The sequence below is a fragment of the Anopheles nili genome, chromosome 3 (assembly GCF_943737925.1).
Source record: "Anopheles nili chromosome 3, idAnoNiliSN_F5_01, whole genome shotgun sequence".
Lineage (NCBI taxonomy): Eukaryota > Metazoa > Arthropoda > Insecta > Diptera > Culicidae > Anopheles > Anopheles nili.
This window is the reverse complement of record NC_071292.1, coordinates 52,696,613-52,715,940: the sequence shown is the minus strand read 5'-3', so window position 1 is coordinate 52,715,940 and position 19,328 is coordinate 52,696,613. Positions and strand designations below refer to the sequence as shown.

Here is a 19,328-nt window from a genome sequence, read left to right as displayed (position 1 = left end):
TGCATGATTTGTGTAGGAGGATTTGCCCTTTCGAAACAAACGCAATTTCTCACGAACCGACCTTAAGATTGTAAATCACGAAGCGTAATAATGCTACCTAGCGCGATAAAGCAGAGTCCCAGATTTATTGTTTCTTCCTTGTAACCGTTGTCTGTAGTAACAGTAATTTAACTCGTTTAAAACAAACCCCCTCCGCACAAAAAATTGCTTCTTTATCATCGCTCGCTGCCAGCTACTTAGCTCTGTGGCTTTATGATCTTCTCGCACATTTTATACAGCCGAATTTTGTTCCGCGCAACATTTAATAGACCACAGCGCACGTACGCCACCGCTCATGTGGGCACCGCTTTCACACTTCATAATTTATTGGGCAGCCAGCATAGCCGTGACTCATAAAAACATAAACCCCTTCGGGGGCGCACTAAACACGCGGTGTGTGTAATTTTATCTCACCAGAAGCGGAACGAAACAATTTTTGCTCTTTCCACCAGGAAAAGCAGGAAAACAAAATTCCTTTGACGTTATTTATCGCATTCGCATATTCTGCATAGAAACAAACCCCCCCACCCAAGCACCGAGAACGGAGGTGGCTTACAACGTGAACATTTGTGGTGGGTCAATGATTTGGTTTAGCGTTCCCAATGGGTGCGCTTTTCCGCGCCTTGTGTGGTTTCGCATTTCCCGCTGGCACTGGCCAACTGATTGGACGTGTTGAAACACGAGCCCTTGATGCTGTTGGGTGCGGTTCATAGACCACCTCATAAATCTGGGTGAATGAAATATTTCAGTGTTTTTTTTGGGAGTTGGTGGTCATTGTGGAATGTTTTAAACCCTGCGTGTTATCCTTGGATTATGAGGGAATTATTTCGCTTTGTCAGAGTCGTTCGTTAGCCGTTTAGCTTGGGTTGTTTTGTAGGTTTTCTGCGCAGCATGTTTGAATACGCAATGGTCTATAGATTTAGACGATCACTTTCAGGCAGGGAATCCACTTAGCGCCACCGAAGCAAGGAATCTATTTTGTGGTTGCCTAAAAGACCCACCCCTTGCTTCACTGACGCACGTCCGAGAAGGCTCTGAACGAGCGCGAACGCCATAAATCGATAAAACTCATCCGTAGTAGGCCTAGATAAAATTGTCTTCGACCGTTTTATGGCGTTTAAACTGCTGCCGGCTCCGCTGCGTAAACACGCCGTTCCAGGACGCGCGGAGTAAACAAACAAAGAGCGAGCGAAAAAAAGAGCGAGATGACAAAAACAGAACACCAAACAGAGTGATAAAATGCTGCTCCACGAAGGGCGCTAACACTGGCTACCGGCGGTAGTACGTTTCGGATGTTTTTACCGCAGAAACGCCACGGTCTTTAGTCGTTCGGCACGTTTCCCGCTCGAGAACAACGAAAAAAAAAACGCACGCTCTCTCACCCTTTCGCGCGTTTTCAGCCGCTCTGACGTTTCTGTTTGTTTATCTAATGCGGCTGATTAACTTCTAACCCCCTTTGACAAACGCGCCGTTTGCTGCGACGTCAGCGCGCGCGCTGCATCATCAGCTGATCGAGCGTTTGTGCTATTTTTTTTTCTATGCAGCTGAAACATTCGCAAAACAACGGCGCATCATTTTGTCCCGCCTTCGTAATGAGCAATCGATTGCTTCTCGCGCACCGCGAGTGCTGGCGGGATTTCTCACCAGCTATCAGCTGGCATGATCTGCACCAGATGGTCATCGGCGAGTGGTTTGGTTTGCGTCGCGCTGGCATATCGGACGAAAGGTGCCTGCGAGTAGGGCGACGGGTCTCGTGGTTTTGATGTAACGCTCGTGATCGCACAGTAAATGGCGTCTCCATCGCTCCATCGCCAGCGAGCGTGTTACTGCCGTATACTAAGAGAGTGAGTGACCGGGAATGAGTGACCGCCGCTCGTGGTGGGTTCAGTTCAGTTCGCTCGGTATCAGGTCTCGCGGTCGAGATAACGTGAGCGAGATGCGTGATGTGCGAGCGTGAGTGAGGCTTCTTATCTGTGGCTGCGAGATACCCGACAGCATCACTCGGTCGAGAGAGGGTTATTTGGTGAGAGCGAGATAGGGTTAATTTTGCTTCTCGCTTCGTTCCACAGACACCGTCACCTAGTGGCACACTGAGTACCCGGTGGGAGGCTGGTGTACCTTTTGGGGGGTGGTGATAGGGGAGCTAGTTCGTCCTGCGCCTCCATCCCCCCGCCCCCACTGACGGACCCCTTTTAGTTCACAATCGCAACACGACTAGTACCTACCACTACCATTCGGTGGCACACACGCTTCTCGGCACCAACACACCGCGGACGGCACGGTTTTGTGTTGATTGTGAATTCGTGAGCCCCCCTCTCCGCGGCCACCCAAAACCACCCACTCTAGGTAGGGTCTGCTGGCAAGCCACCCTTCCACCGGCGTGTGTGTGTGTGAGAGTGCACACGGACAGAGGGCGCGCGCAACCGAGCACACGCGCGAGCAGATATTTCGTGCCCCGGGGGTGCCCGTTTTTTTTCTTCTTCTTCTCTTATTTCGTTTGATTAATTCTAGGCCGCCGCGCGCGGGTATCGTTGTGCCGCCGCCTGGTGGTGCTGCCGCTTGTTAGTAGTTCTATCGCGCAGCAACCCCGTCGGTGCCGTCAGTAGGGCGCTCGGCGTTGGAGTGTACACGAGTGTGACGACAACGACGACGGTTTTAGCTCGCTATCCTAGCCTGCAAGTGGAGAAGCCCCAGGTGTCGCGCGCGCATTCACTTCGATCCTGTGTTACGGTGCGTTACGGTGCGTTACTTACGGTGCTTTTGCTCCACCGGAGTGATTTGGGGTTTAATTTTTCCAACGAAAACGTTCCCCTCGGATGCTGAAGTCATGAAGGAACGGTTTGAAATTCGATACAGTGACGTTTTTTCTTTGGCACGGTTTTTAGCACGACGCAACGTCCTGCTCTCTGGCCATCGGGGGCTGAAGGTCGCGATTGGGGGTATAAAAATATCTCCAAGAAGGGTGCCTTTCGAGTGCAAGAAGAAAGCCAAACACAAACCTGTGAACTATCTCGCGTAGTGCGTTCTCTCTGTGTGTGTGTGTGCGTGTGTGTGTGGTGTGGCGTCCATCGATCGGTAAATCGCACGGGACCGCCAGAAAGCATTCAACGGGAACCTTTTGACCATTCCGGGTGGAGATATTTCATTTCACAGCTTCCACCAGGGGCGCCACGAAGACACACCTGTGTCACCAACACGAGCGTACGCGGGAAAAAGCAAACGCACGCCAGGCCGGACCAGGCCGGGCGGTTACAATGTAGTTCAATTAAAGTAGCGCCTCGCGTTCCTTCACCGAAGAAGAAATGCGAAAATCCCTTCGCCCGATCGCGCGTTCTCGCGCTTTAGATTGTGCAGTTTTGCCCGCGCGCGCGTGTGCGTGTGTTTGTGTGTGTGGTTGAATATGCTTTTATGCCGCCACCACCAACCGTTTGCTCTCGTTTTGTGGGGGTTTTTTTAAAATTATTTTCTCAACCAACTCGCCAACTAGCTCTTTGAGGGGGTTTTTTTTTTGTGATCCCAACCCTCTCGACCAGCTGGCAGTGCGTTGTGCGGATGTGCGAACCGGGAGTAATCTCGGCCCATCTCCGGTCTCGCTCCGGGATAAGCCCTTCCTGTGGGAGGTGGGACCCCGGCTCAAGGACACCCTCTGTTAGTGGTCCTGATTTGTGCGAAAATTCCCGCATCCCTTCGCATGGGGCTCGGTTCACGCGTGAAGAGGATTGTACCGATTGTGGCGGTGAGCTTGAGCACTTGAAGGACTTCGGTGTGTGCGGGATGCAAGTGGCACCCGGCACAGTACGCATTCACTTTCCCGCTTCACGCCGTGACCGTGAAAACGACACCGCGTTGGGGCAGGTTTTTTGCCGCCCCGAAACGGGAACAACGGCGAGAGAAAAAATCTCAAACGTTGCTCTACTAAATCCAACCAGCGTTTCGCGTGCATGTTTTACAGTTTCCAAAGTGCTGCAATTTTAGGGTTCTCTTTTTTTGTTTTGGTTGCAAATCGTGCCACCGACAACTGGAGCAAATATATAACACCCTGCCAGGAGGCGGTACGAACGAAGAATTCGCCTCTACAGGGGCCTGTGTCTGTGTTTATCCGCGACGGGTTGGCCCGCGAGAGGGCGGAAGTTTCAGCGTACCTATTTCCGGTTTATCCGTGGATGAAGTGTTGTGTGTGAGCGAGAGAGAGAGAGAGCAAGTGGTGCCGCTTATTCTGCTTCTTGAAAATAAGAAACCCACAAGCACACGGGGCGCGCGACATCGGCTACAAAAGGAAAATCGATCCGCCCAGCAAAGCCCGGTGGGGGGGGGGTGGGTTTGCGTGCCTGATGAAAGTGAAGTGTTAGTTCCGGCGTACGCGAAGGAAGCCATTTCCGGGCGGGCTAAAGCAAACACACCCGACAGCCGGCACGGGTTTTGTGCGACAAAAGCCGCCCCATATTCGCCCTCGTACACCTGATCAGCTCAGCTGGTGTGCCCGTTTGGCTTCCACGTTCGGCATTCAGTCGTACGAGGACGAGGACACGAATTCCGCTGGCAGGACGAGTTCGCGTTGGCATGAGCCTCTCGACGCTCGGTGACCGGTGGTAGGCGAGCGGCGTAATTGTTTGGCGGGAAAGAAACGCAGGGGCGAAGAAGAAAAATCGCGAAAAGCGTTTGCAATTTCCACCCGCTGGGAAAAGGAGGTCCTTTTTTGTGTGTGTGCGTGTGTGAAGCACGGAGAGACAAAAAGCACAGCAAACAGATCTTGCATCGGGTTTGTGACGCCTGCAGCGTGACGTCACCTGTTCTGTGTGTGTGAGGACCACCCCCTTGGCCTGCCGGGAACGCGATGGCGCACCACAGCTCGATGATGGATTATGCACGTAAGTAGCAGCAAACGTCGCGTAACGTCGCGACCCAACGGGAAACGGTCGTTTTATGCAATGCACATGTAATTGAGGCAGAACTTTTTCGCAACTTCCGTCGAACGGGCTGGAGCTAGGGCACGGCATCCGGGGCGTTTGGAGCGCCTCGAGCTTAGGCAATCACGCTGATCTTCGTGTTGTGGTTGGGTTATGGTGGTGTGTGGTAGCATTCCCTGCCCTTGAACATAATAATTTCCTTCCAAATACCCGACGAAATGGGCCAATTCAAAGGGTTCACAGCAGGACCAGGACACTCTAATAGCCAAACCGGAAGCGGAAGAGACATCCCATAAATTCTGCGCGCTCGATCGACAACCAAACCCGTCATCGATTTCAGCCGCAATCGACGATTGTTTCCTCGTTCCATTGTACCGCCCATCGGCCGGGGGATGCTACTTCCGGTTGGGTGGCTCACACAAACACAACGTCAGTACGGTGTTGTAGCGCGATTGTTGTAATCGGAACCCCCTCGCCCCCCAGCTGGGCCATTGTTCCCCACAGCCAACCGATGTGGTGCAATTGACCCAGATAATGTCCCAAAGATTGATCATTCCCTTTTCGGGAATTAGGGGTCCCCCCGTGGGGCCGTGTCTTGAGCAGGAACTTTTGCGTTTTCTCGCTCGCATCACTAATGTTGCCCCCCGAAAAACGGCCACCGGTGGTTTTGGGACCTGGGGTTTTAGCTTCCAACAAAGCGCGGGTAGTAATCTGGCACGCATATCTCGCCCGAGCTGGCCACCAGAAGCGTGATAAGATAAGCGCGGTGTGGATGTGCGAGTTTTTTTTGTGTTTTGCTTCACTCGGAAGTCAGAGTGCCCTCCCGTGGGGTGGTTTTTGGGGTGTTTCCTCGGCAGGAAGAAGAACACACTCCTTCAGCAACAGGTTCCTGCTGCAAAAGGGGCAGCCACGATTGATGAATGAGTCCAATCGGACGCTATCGGATGGTTCAGATCTACTCGCCACGAGGCCACGAGATACGCAGAAGGGATAGCCCTTTCTGGCGGGAGAAGCTTTCTGAAAATGGCCGGATTTCTCGTCTCGTTCTACTAAAGGTGCCCAAATGGTCCACTAAAAACTCGTTGTTCAAATGCATGGATAATGCACGTGTTGCTGGTTTCTTAGTAGGCCATTCCGTTTGTTTTTTTTCTTCTCCCTATTCCTATCCGTTTTTTTTATTCTTTCCTCTTCTGCACCCCCGTACCAAAACAAACCGCCCTGTGCAACCATTGTCAACCGATACTAATGAGCTGATGATATCATGTCATGCGAGCAGCAACCCGCCTGACATTGACCGATGTCTATCAGGCGGTCGTCTGGGCCAGGTTCGAGATCGACCGATTTTGTTTCGTTTCACGCAAGCCCGCACGTCACAAGACACCGCCCGTTTTGGAGGGCCGCTTACCGGCCCTCAAAAAGCCTCCCCCGGCCGATGGGAGGCCGATTGCATTTGAATAATGTGCGCATGTGCCGTGAAGCACGCTAATTCGCTCGCACGCTGCAGCACCTGCGCCCGTGGGCCGTCGCGGGACATCAAACGCAGGGTTCCGAAAATTGCGCTCAAACCTACGAGAATGCGCTCACCCTTGTACGCACGCCGTGTGGTGTCCCATTTTCTGGCCTGGCATTTTATTGCGCACCAAACCTTCGCTCCCCACCGATAAGATGGAACGAAGCGCGCGAGGACACCACAATCTGTGGGAGGGTGGGGGGTGGCATATCCCATTAGCACCTCATCAGTGTGGTTCCGAAAGCCGGGCAAGCGAGACGCAAAAGAGGCTCTTGCCAAAGAGGATTTATTTGAATCAATAAACGCGCGCAGCTTCACTCTAGCGCCGGGCGAGGTTGGTTAGCGAATTTTGAAGAACGGAGGTTCGCGACGAAACCAACCCCCAAGCCCCAGAGGGGTGCGGGGTGGCTACGTGATTACGATGCGCCTCCATCCACACAAAAGCACCCTTTTTCCAGGCGCCGACGCAGGGCGAGAAGGTGGAAAAGTGGGTGGCAAAACAATCTCCCGACCGCGCAAACCAAACAAACAACGCACCCCGGGGGAAACGCAAGCTGGCCATCCACACACACACACACACGCACACACATTCCGCAGCTCGCAACCGAGAAGTAGATAAGAATCATCTCAAATATAGGGAGCTGTTACACACATATCTCGCCGGCCTTGGGCGTGCGTCGGGGCTCGGTTGGTTGCCGAGATAAGTTATGCAATGTTGCGCACGCACGCAGCTTCCAATTAACGCGGGCGCTGGCGTGCCGAAATTGTGATCAACGTTGGCGTTTGGACCCCGTTTGGGGTTTTTCGTGGTGCCTTCCTGGCTGGTTTTGAGGATGCACGGAACCCATAAACCTTCCGCGAGCGGTGGTTTGAGTTGGATGGCAGTTGAACATTTAACTTCACGAAATTCGAGTGAAAAGGACCTCACTTGCTCCTTTTCCACACGTGATCTAGTGCATTTAGCGCCCATCAGCGCCCTGCAGGACCTCGAAAGGGGGCATTCGAATGTGAACGAGAATGGTTCACCACATCCGTGTAACTATTTGCCTGACTCCACCCTGCGGTTGTTGGTTCTCTTATCAGCCAACCGCCAGCTACGGGCCTCCGCTAGATAGCATCGGGTACGCTTTGTGCACTAATGGGTGGGAGTGTAGATCGCAACCCCCCCCCCGCGAATTGCGAACCTCAAAAAGGGCATTTTTCCCAAGGCAAAGCATGATACGATCAGACCGATCTCAGGCCGCAGCCGGCCTTTTGTTACATGCGCCCATCGACAGGCGCATCGACAAATCGGCAGCATCGATTAGCTGATTAATTTTACAATCACCCAGATAGTGGGTGGTTTCGCAGCGCATTCAACAGGAGGGTTGTCGGTTGTTCGACATCCTGTTGCTGTGTTGAAGGGCGCAGGCGCCCCCGATGCCTGCAAGTGCATCATTTCCCAAGGGCAGTTATTACTGGCAAAAACCCATCGCATCTATGATGCCGATCTGCATCAATCATCATTCCAGCGGTGCCGAGCAAACGCGCACCTGGGAGTGTAGCTGTTGCATTGTTGCGAAGGGACAAAAGCCCTTCGAATCGTTGGGTGGTGGAAGGATGGCTGCTGTTGCCTACGCTACTGGGCTGGTTTGTTGTTCAGCGAATGCATATTCATGCCTGCGAGCAATCGCTGTGGCGAAAGGAAATGATATTAAAACGTCAATTCGCCGGGCAGGTCCCTTTTTTATTTCTTTTGCTTCTTTGCTCAGTGTTTATTTTTCCATCCTTTTAAGCGTCAGTTAGCGGGCTGAATAATGTATGAACGCGAGCGAAAGGAGAACCCGCTTTTGGGCGATGAGCTTTTGCGAACGAGCCCGGCGATGGGCCCGGCATTTTCCCCGTTTTTCATTACCATTTAGATTGTGTGTGTTTGTGTATCGTGTGTGACGGTGCATGACGATCGATGGAGCAACGGAAAATGAGCGTCGGCGATCGGTAATTATTTTCCCAGAATTTTTTCCCAGAACCACCTCGCGTCAGTGGCTGATTGATTGTTCGTGTGTCTGTCTCCTTTAAAAACGAGACTTCCGACACGACGTTTCCTGACCGGAAAGCGAAGCCTAACAATTCGCAAGCGGAACGGCAAAGAACACCGCAACGTGTAAATAAAGGTTAAGGTTGCCAAAGGCCACCACCACCACAGGCTGAATGAAGCGTGTTATCGACTCCCCTGCTCAGTGGAGGCCTTTTCCCACGACCACCTGCGCTTGCCACGAGCCACCATTTGAAAAAGGAATGTGTCTTGTGGCGACAGAGACGAATACGGTGAGCCGGATTGAGTCCGCACGCCCGTTTTCCTTATCGATGCAGCGTTTTCCCCCCCCTTTTTTTTGCAGGAAGTCAGCAACAGAGCCTGCTTTCTCGGTCGTGATTGTGGGTGGTGTGCGAAGTAAACCACTCTGACGCAGATGGCAAGCTCTCAAGTACGAACCCGCGGCCCTCGCCGTGTGTGCAAGCCGATGCGGTACGGTTCTGTTAAAGTTTGTTACGGCTGCATTTAATTGCTTGTTAGCACGCGCAAAACCCACCCCCACGCTGCACGAGGGTGCAGCTGTCGAACGGGTGGCGGTGCATCGGTGGTGCATCGGTGGCGTCGGGCTGTGCCGTCTTCTCGTCGTTCTCGCGCGTACTGCAGGAGAATGTTTTGAAAAGAACTTTAAACAATCGCTACCAGAGGCTTCAGGTTTGGCGGCGGGCGGCATCTGAGCATGCATAAATTTATCGTAAACGTAAAGGCAAGCAGGCACGAAGTGGAAACTCTTCGTGGGAAATCGAAGACAATCTGAGCCATTTTCTTGCGCGCGTCCGCTCCTTCGTGGGCTCCTGCGCCTGGGCTATTAGCTGCGAACCCGTACAAGCTTTGACCCGGTTCGTGTTCTTCACGATTGCTGGAAGGCACCGTTCGATGGCTGGTGGATAGTCAGCAAGGAGCCCGACGAATCGATATCGAGCACAACGGACCATCGGGCGTAGAAACGAATTAGTCTGGGTGGTAAGAGCGTCGTTCTCGTCGAGCTATTCACCCATTAGCACCGAGCCAACGATGGAGACGCGCCACAGACAGCAGTTCCTTTGCGTACAAGCTTATATTGAGGATGTAAATCAATTTCCATCGGATGATCTTCGCCTGTCGTTCGTTCGACGTTTGGTGCGGAAAGCTTGAAGCGTGTGTGTGTGGGTGGGTGGTACATACGAGGAGAATAAATCAGAGCCATGGGAATTTTATCCAACGAAGAGGTTGAGATATTAAGCGATTATTTGCGGTAAATGTGACGCTGATCAGTAATTTAATTAGCTGTTAATTGTTTCGAGCGATCTTTCATCTCGTTTTGATGGAATTATTTAAAAAGGGTTTTGATATGGCTAGCTGGAATTGATTGTATATCAAACTACTTCCTCCAATGACGTGTTATTTGACATAATCGTACCAAACCGTGTAACACAGCTGTCTCGCAGTTGTCTAACATGTCCCGCACTCGTGACCACTATTAGCTACTAAATACGCTCATTACACCCGCCGTGGCTCATCTCCTTCTGGCTAATCCGTTTGGGGGCTTTTTTTTTCTTATATCAACCATCCACACCGCATTCGACTCCTTGAGTACAGCCGGCGGGACGACTAACAGCTACTAATAGATTGAGTGCACACAATCCAGTGAGGATGCCGCAGGCATAACAGCTAATCCCTTCCGACGCAGAGCCGTGCGCTGAGCGTGCGGATCTGAGCGTGGACAACTTGTGGGGATGGGGCAATTAAACTAATCTTTTTCCATCCATACTCTCGAGTCTCGAGTGCACGAGCTGTGCTCGGTCGTGCCGACGGCTTCAAAGGAAAACTTAACGGCAGCAGGCGATGCAGAGCGATTGCACGCGCTGAGATCGGTTTCCTAGCAACAGGCCGCGTTGGAATAAAAACTAATGGCAATTAAATTGTTCGTAACGAAAGGCTGGGCTCGTAAGAGAAATGTATGTCGCAATTGGCGAACACACGTTTGCGCTCGGTATAACTCCGCAAAGCCACACAGAAAAGGGCCTTAAATCCGGGTGAATGTAGCTTTTGGCCATGTTGCCGAATATTCTCGGTATACGTTTGAAACAGGTACGTTTCAGTGCAACTTTGCTGCATTCTCAAAAGCGGTAATTAATTCACTTTCGCAAGTTATTCATTCTACGTTATTTAATTATGCGTTGTCAAGGTAGCGAAACGTTTTTTTTGTTGCTAATTTATGCATCAAACTGCTCTTTTACAAGCGGCAGCTTTTGGGTTCCTCGAAAGATCAAACGAGCAGCCTGAAAGTCACTGGTTTAGGGCATTTGCATCCTCTGTTGCCAACTTCGTTGTGTTTTTCTTTTTATTCAGCTGCATTTTTCGCCATGCTTTCAAGCATTCTTATGGATATAGTCCCTGTGGGTTTCAAGCAAGAGTGGTTAAACCATTGGCTTTGCAAGAACACATTTGCATCCCCACGTGCACACATGTGGCGTGTTTGCAAAGGTGGAAAAATGCAGGAAAAACCTTAAAAAAAATGCTTTCTGCACAAGCCGTACAGTTTTTGCTCCTTGAAACGTGAACACCATTTTCCCGGTTGTGGTAGCGGTAGAAGTGCTGAGTGCAACAGAACAGGTAACAAACGCCACATCCCGGAAGCTATTATGGTCCGCATTTCAAGCGGAACACGAAATCGGTAGCGGAAGGCACGAGAACCGAATTATTTTCCCAGTATCCTCTGGTGTAGACGGAACTTCTCGAGCAAGCCTCAGCTACCGTGCTAGGTTTGTGGTTTCGTCTCTGCGGAAATGGCTCACGTTCACGGTACATCCGGCGTCGATGAATAGTTGAACCACATCAGAAGGGTTTATAAGGAACGCGGTATGACTCCCTGTGCAGAATGAGATGAACATAAACCCACAGAAACCTCGAGTTTGGTTTGATTGTAAAGACATGGCTTATTTCCGATACTGCGGAACATTAACGGTAGTGTAAAACCACTGTACCACTGTTTATGGTTTGCAGGGGTATCCTGTGAGCATCTACTCGACACTATAATTGTGCGAGATGGGTGGGAATTTCATCGCAAAGATGCCGATCTCGGTGGAATGTGAGCTTTGTGACGTCATTCGAATGCTGCGTGCTCTTGAATGAATAGGCTATTGAAAGTAGAGCTGAAACTAGACGTGATGCTAATAATGGCTAAATAACTTCTGCTGAAATATTTTCATTCAAAACAGCTACGGAAAGTTTCCCACGAAAACGGTGAGCGTTAACGCCGCACGAAAAGCGCCTGCATGACGGCAAGATGTTGTCTTGTCCAATCGCAAAAGCTCCTAAAAATATACTTTCCCCATGACACGCCAACGAGTGATGGTTTAATTAAATTTTAGAACAATGCTCGTCAGCTTCCCAACGGCGCCTAGGGATTTGATATTGATTTTGTAGGATTAAGCTAAGATAAGCTGTTTGGACCGCGCGGTAACCGGAGATGGGTGGAAATTCCATCAAATATTGAGCAGGCACCCGAACGCTTTATTCTCGCCGTAATCGGAACCAATTCATTCGAATCAAACCACTTTATCGAGCGGGCTCGAGTTCGAGCGGATCGTGCAGTGGTCGCCTGAGCAGAAGTGACTTTGTTAGGCTGTTTATCTAACGGAAACAAGTGTCAAACTTTTATCCACTTTCCAAGTAATCTCCCAAATAGGCAGCGATTATTTTTCTACCAGAAAGGCTCCGCGTCACCGCGGCCGAACTCTCGTTCGCTGCGGAACGGCTTCATTCTCATGCTCTTGCCATCCCGCTGCCATCATCATTGACCGTGTTTTGCTTTTAAAAAGTTGGACGGGAAATAAAATTTACCCTGTTGCGATGGAAAAAAATTATGAATTTTTCAACAGGAAGCTTCACCGATCCCGGTGCACGAGAGTGCGCCTCCATTTGTGCTCGCTTTGATTTATCGATCTCCGGAGTGGTGTGTGACTATGTGTGTGTATGTATGCTTGCGCGAGAGTCTGATAAAACAGGATGAAAACCCCAAAAGCCACCGGTCCAATTTTCCAAACTGACGAACGAGAATGAATGTACGGGTATCGGGCAGATAACGATAAAATCTTAACACGATGCTTATTCACGTATACGACCCGGGAAACGGTTCGGTTTCAACTCAACTGGTTGGCTCATGTTGCGTCCCGAGTACAGGAAAAAAAAGTTGAGCCAGAAATACACACCAAAAATGGACGAGAAAACAAGCTCATGAGGGGGGTAAGTTTTCGGTGCAATATTTTGTCGAGTCGTTTATTTTTATCACGGTACAAACAGCCGTTGATGGTCACTTCACTCACCCGCTCGCGGAAAAACGGGGCGAGCGGAAAATATTATCACATTCCTTCCGGTGCTAAGTGTGCGCTCGGAAAGGCGATGGTGTGCGATAGGTGCCATTTTGTTGACCGGCTTTTTCTTTGTATGTTGTGCGACGAAAAACAAAAATCCATTCGATCGGAAAAACGAGACATATTTTCTCGAGTGTCCTCGGGCGCGATACTGGCTGGACTTTCGGTTTCGGTCGAGTGAAAAATAGGCGCCCATAGTAGGCGTCCTTCTCACACACAGACATAACCTCACTTACATCCCTAGGGGCTTGCCAGCGCAGAGCGACGATGGCGCTGGCTCATTTAGCTCATCGATGGTTTATTGGTATTTATCACGATTAAGCCGCTTATTTATAGCCACAACCCGAATAATACGCTCCCAGCGTCCAGACCGGTACGAGCTGTACAAGGATCAAGGATTGAAAATTGACAGCTTTTGGAAAACGCTTCGCACCACACGCGCGCAGCCTACTACGATGGTCACCAAAGACCACCCGGTCCGGGAAAAAGGTTCGTTTTTCCGCTGCTTCCGGTTGCTGCTGCTGCTGCTGCTGCGGTGGAAAGTGTGGATAAAAATAAAACCCTTCGGATGGGGCTTTCGTAGGCGTACATGGGGATGCTTCATAAATCGATTACAAACGGGCGGAAAAATGTGGATGCGTCGGTGGTGCTTCTTGTTCGCCGAGCCGGAAAAACCGTCCCCTGCGTGGCCCCACCCAAACTCGCCACCCCGCCACACCCGGTGGAGGTCATTTCCTTTTCTCCGCTTTTATGACACGCCGGTCGGAATGGCCGGCCGGAAAAGAAACCGGTGTAATATACTGCCCTCGTATCGATTCCGTTCGATTGAGTAAGCTTACACACGTACCGAACACCGCACCGGAACGTGTGTATCGGCACGCCGGCCCACGCCGGCAAACGGATCAGTGGACCAGGACCACCGGCATATCGATCCGGTCCGTTGCCCGAAACCGACCCGAGCCAATGCTAATGATGCACATTTCATGCTGCTGCTGTGCCGAGAAGCCCGGAACCTTGCCATTGACAAACTTCTCCCGTGGTGCAACGCTCGAAGAAAGCTCTCTGGTCGCCTTCTTGGGGCTAGCGGTGCCCAGCTCCCGAGCTCCCAGAGAGTGCACTTCCGATCTGAGCCGTTCGTTCTACATCCAATTTCCATTAAAAAGTTTAACACCGCACCGACCGGTGTGCAATAAAAGTAAATGAAAACCCTCCACCCGCGTGAGCGCTCGGTTGGCGTTCATGGCTTACAGATACCGGGGGGCTTGTTGGTCAACAAGGCAAGCAAGCAAGAACCGAAAGGGTGGACGGGCTCGAACATCGGACGAGCGAAATGATAATGGTTTACGTTTGAGTGTCCCCCGGGGGCAGCCAGGGAGGATATTGCTGGCGTTTCTTTGCTGGCGGTGCAGAATCGTGAAATACATAAATTCGTTGTGCCGGCTCCGTTGTGACGCCTGGCTTAAAGGCTACTGCGGCTGGGCGAGGGCTCCGTAAGGACATCTTCTCGCAGCCAGGAAGCGCTCAAGGCGACAGTGGATGGTTTTGCATAGATTCCTTTCTTTATTTTCACATCATAATCTCCGCAGCAGTGCACCGTGAAGCTGCTGGATGGGAGAGTGAAATGGATAAAGTTGCTAATTGCAGAAATTTAGCGGTCATTAGTGATTGTAATTAGTTCACGGCCGGGGTTTGCGATGATGCTGCTGACCGGTGAGCGTTAGACGGTCGTTTGAGGTGGGAGAGTGAGAAATTGAGTTAGAATTTGCCACTCGGTAGGTGACATTTCCATTCCAATTGCTGCGTCTATTTTTAGCTCTCATTTAAATGACGATTAAGCTTTTTTTTCTCGAACGTTCTTTAGTATGCTTCGTACCGGTAAACGGAAAAGTGAGCAAAAATGGCTCACGAACAGCAGTTTTATGAAAATTAATGTGCTGATGTTTGTGCTCCAATAACTAGGGTTATGGGAACGAATTGTTGTGCTCTATATTTACAGCTTTTACGATTAACATAATTTCGAACGAATCCTAAATCCATAATCAACCACAAAGTCACACTGTTGTAAAGCAAAGATGACTAGAATTTTGATTGATTAATTTAAAGGAGCTTTCCCTAAAAGGGTAGCTCTTCATCTTCCTTATCTCCAAAAGGAGAAAAGCCTGGTCTTCATACTTCAAACAACACATCCTCTTCGGCCAGTTTTATCTCGCTTTTCCCAACGGCAGAACCTTCCGAGCTAAGCTATCCACCGATTAGAAAATTTTGCCGATTGTTTGTCAACAACAACCCAACCCTCGCAAAGGACGAAAGAGTTCGATTGCAAAGCCGTTGAGAGGAATCGTTGTGAATGTTTCCTCTGGGTGTTATCATCTCATTTCGATCACGCTTCCCTCGAATCAGAAGCTCGATATTGGATGGAAAACTTTCTTCCTTCCAGTGGAAATTATGCCACTATCACCCGACGACGATGAAAACGAGTAATCGATTAATTCTATTCGAATTTAAATACCACACTCCGGGTGCTGATTATCTCCACCCACTCGGAAGGTGTTTCAACTGTGGGAGACCAAACTTTCCTTCCGGAATATCTTATCGCCTACCGGGCGAGCTGCCCACTGAAAATGCGACAGGAAAATTGCCCACTTTCCTCGAGGATCAGTCCTTCTGTCACCTGTCAGCTTTACGCTCGGGGTTTTGCTCAGAAGCGCCTCTTTCGGCAAGATTCGACTTCGGCCAGGTCATTTCGATTAAACCAAACTAATTATCGATCGCGAACGCGTGGCACTGAATTCGCAATTCGCTTTCGCTGGCTGCTGATTAGTTGTGCGCTCGCTGAAAAAGGGGCGCCATTCAGTGCGCTGCGGAATCGTCTGCTAACGACGGTGGAAAAGCGGTTGGAGCGCTGTGAGCCATTCTCAATGGCGGCATAATTATCACGTTTCTCCCGGGGGGATTAAGCATTGGTGGGGAATTCATTCGCGCAGCGTTGTTTTCCTTCGTTCAGTTCCCATTTCACTTTGGGAACGTTCTTTTCATGATTTGAAATCAAGTTTCCGTACAGAAAGGGCAGTGATAATTAGAAAACGCGAATTCGATGCAATTTAATTGCTTTCGTAAACATCGAGATTAAAGTGTACTTTCGACGGGGGTAACGTTGGGCGATGTCCGATTTTTTCTTTTAATTTTCATTCATCTCATTTAGCTCGTCTGCGCCTGAGCAGATGATGATCAAACGCAAAGCACGTTACCATAATTTAAACATTCCAACCGCCACAAACACAATGCGAAGAAAAGCGCGGAAAATGTATTTCAATTACCGTTTTTCCTTTTTTTTTGTCGTACTCCAAAACGCACACGGGGCACTTGGGAACGCTTGCATATCATTTTTTTTCTTCTTCAATTTCTAATTCCAATCCGCACAATCATAACCGTCATCTCCCTCTCGTCTCTCATTGCAATCATCAGTTAAGTGGGGAGTGCGGGAACGTGTGGGCAGCTCCGCACCCTAATTCTCCCCCCCCCCCCCCCGCAAGGGTGCGATGAGAGGTTAAAGTTCACCTTCCTCGACGCTGATGGAACGCGAATAAAGAAACAAAACAAAAACAGGAGAGAGCGTTGGTACAAGCGGGCGGCAGAAAAGGGCGGGGGGGGGGGAGGGGAACCACAATGGGCGCCGGAAAAGCTCCGCACGGTTCGCAAAGGGACAAAAACCTGCGGGTCGTCACGCTGCACCCGCATCGTGGTGTGGGTGGGGGGAAAATGATGCGTGAGAATTTTCGCTTCGTTCGCTTTCGATTTCATTTCCCGCAGCCCTGCGCGACTCACGCATACACGCACGGACCCGCGGCTCTCGGCGGCCGGTGGGCTTTCTTTCACCTTTCACCTCCACCCACGGTGGGCTGGGAAGGAAAAAAAAAAGCACACAATGATAACCGGCGCCGGACGGCAAACAAAGATTCCGCGCCCCAGCCGGTTCACATTCCGCTTAATTTAATACTTTTGTTTTCATTCATGCACACTCACTCCCTCTGATGCGCGCTTCTTCACGTTGGCTCGCCATTTTGCTCCATCCCGTTCTCAGTATTTTCTTAAGCAGATTCAATTGTTGCAGATGCTCTTCTCTCTCTCTCTCTCTCGTTTTCCTTGGAGGATACCGCAGAATAGGGAAAAAATGGTTTCCCACATCGGTTGATTTTTGCTTTCCATTTCAATATCCCGCAGTTTTCCACCTGCGTGCGTTTGCTTACGTGCGTGCCTTTGTTGGAGTGCTTTATTTTTTTTTTCTTCGCCTTTTTTCCACTGTTCCCATCCCTCTCTCGTTCGCTCCCATCGAAAAGCCGATCGCTAAGTGGCTTCTTATCGTTTACGCAATGAAAAACGCTCGCTCGCTTTCCTTGGGGACGTCGGTTTGACGTGTGTCGCGATTTATTTATTAAAATATACATACATACCGACGCGCACACATACACACACACGCACACACGACACACACATGCTTCTGTACATAGGCCTCACTCAGGATCGCTGCTTACTTGCGTAAAATAGTAATTAAGTTAAAGTACGTTACATTGCCGCGAAGTGTACGGCTCGCTCATCCGCTCGCTAGCTTCCTCGTTCGGTTTCGGTATAATAATATACATAAATTTCTACAACTATCTCCGCGGTGCATAACCTCTCACTCGCGGTGGCTCGTTAACGCCGGGCACATCTCCCTCTGGCGTCGTGGCCTACCATAATTAAGGCGCACCGCTGCGCTAGCGCAAATTTTTCCCTTTTCGATAGATCTCCATTGCTTTGTTTCCGCGCGTTCGCTCGAACTTAGCAACCCGTGCTTGGTTTCTCAAAATCTGTCAGTCAGTGTTTTTTCTTTCACTCCCAAACCGCATCGCGGGACAGGGTTTTTCTTTTTCATTAGGCTCCGTTGCTGATGCTGCTGCTTGGCGCGTTCATTACAACGCACCCGTTAATTAGCCGTTCATTCAAACGCACCTTCTGCTGCAGGGATTCCGCGTGGTTTCTACGTTTTAATGCGTTCGGGCTTTCCGTTGACTATTTTCTAATTTCACTTACCACCGGCCCGATGCATCATTTACACGTGCTCTCAGTCAATTAATCATCGCGAAGGCGACCGGAACCTGCTCGTGGGGCGTAAAGCTTCCAGAAGAACTTTCTGCTACTACTACGACTACTACTGTTCTCTAGCTCGATCACAGACTGACACAGTTCTCTCTTGCTTTCCCATTGGACGCCTCGAGGGTGGCGAAGATGTGGCTTTCCGTCTTTAACAAAGCCCGCTAGGCCCCATCTGAAGGGTCTGTGAGCCCTCGATCGATTCGCCAGTCTACCGGACCGGCCTTTTACAGTCGAAGGAAGCGAACCGATGGTTGCAAGGGCAGCAAACCGAGGCTTAAAAACAAAACCATGTCCAATGTCTCTATTCCCCGGGCTGTATCCACTCGCGGGGTCCCGTGATAAACAGGGCAAACCCTTACACGGGCCCTTACGCTAGCGCGCTCCCACTGCGGTGTCTCGCGATGGAGAGAAGAAGAAACAAAAACCGTGACAAATGGCGACCGTATCGCCCGATTCTACCCCTGGCTGGCTGATTTATATTTACCTAGTTTTATTTATTTTGTGTAAGCTTGCCTTATCTGCACATTTGTTTCACCGACCTGTTTCCGCGCCCTGTTGCGTTCCCGGAACTCTTTCTTTCTCGCTTAGATTCTCTCCGTTTCTTTCTGTCCGTGCCCTGCTTAACTGTACAATAGTGGAGACGCCTATTTGCGTACGGATGCGTGCGGCTTTTCCCGCAGGGTGGACAGACTCACCATTCCACCTGGTCCACCAGGGTGGGTTTTGCCACAGCTTTAGTAGGAACGGCCTTTGGTTGTTTAGGGTTGTGTTTGTGTCTAGTGGGGGGGGGGGGGGGGGGGGGGTGAGTTTTATGTGTTGTCCCTGGCCTCACGCGGGTTCTGTTCTCCCCGGAACCGGTCGCTACACGTCCTCCCGGCTAGTGAGCGGTCTTCCCGTGCCCGGCCCACCGAAGGGTAGTTTCTTCCGGACGTACTTTCGCTGCTGGAGGAGGTGTTTCACCTTCGGCCCACTGCCGGGGGTGGGACCGCTGCTACCGATGCTGAATCGGTGCTGCGGTTTCTGCTCCAGCAGATCGTTCACTGAAAGTGGACAAAAAAATGGGGAATGAAAAAGTGATGTGATAAAGGGGAAAACAAATGCATTTGACACCAAAAAGGGGACGAATTTGAACAAAGAAACATGGTACGATAAATTGAACACTTGGAGCGGGACTAATAAACACTTTTCTAGTCACCCTAACGCCTGCTTGGATCATTGTACCATACCAAAACCCCGAACTACATCTCATTGCGTTACGTGTTGCTGATGATCCTGATCTCCTGATTTCGTGTTCCATTCAAACGTTCCTATCT

The 19,328-nt window shown here is 50.5% G+C and overlaps 1 protein-coding gene across 1 annotated transcript in view; it reads left to right on the top strand.

Annotated features, from left to right (window-relative positions):
• Window positions 1-19,328, top strand: part of LOC128727170 (high affinity cAMP-specific and IBMX-insensitive 3',5'-cyclic phosphodiesterase 8) — an 85,280-nt gene that overhangs the window by 23,034 nt on the left and 42,918 nt on the right. The gene's annotated exons all lie outside the window — the stretch shown is intronic.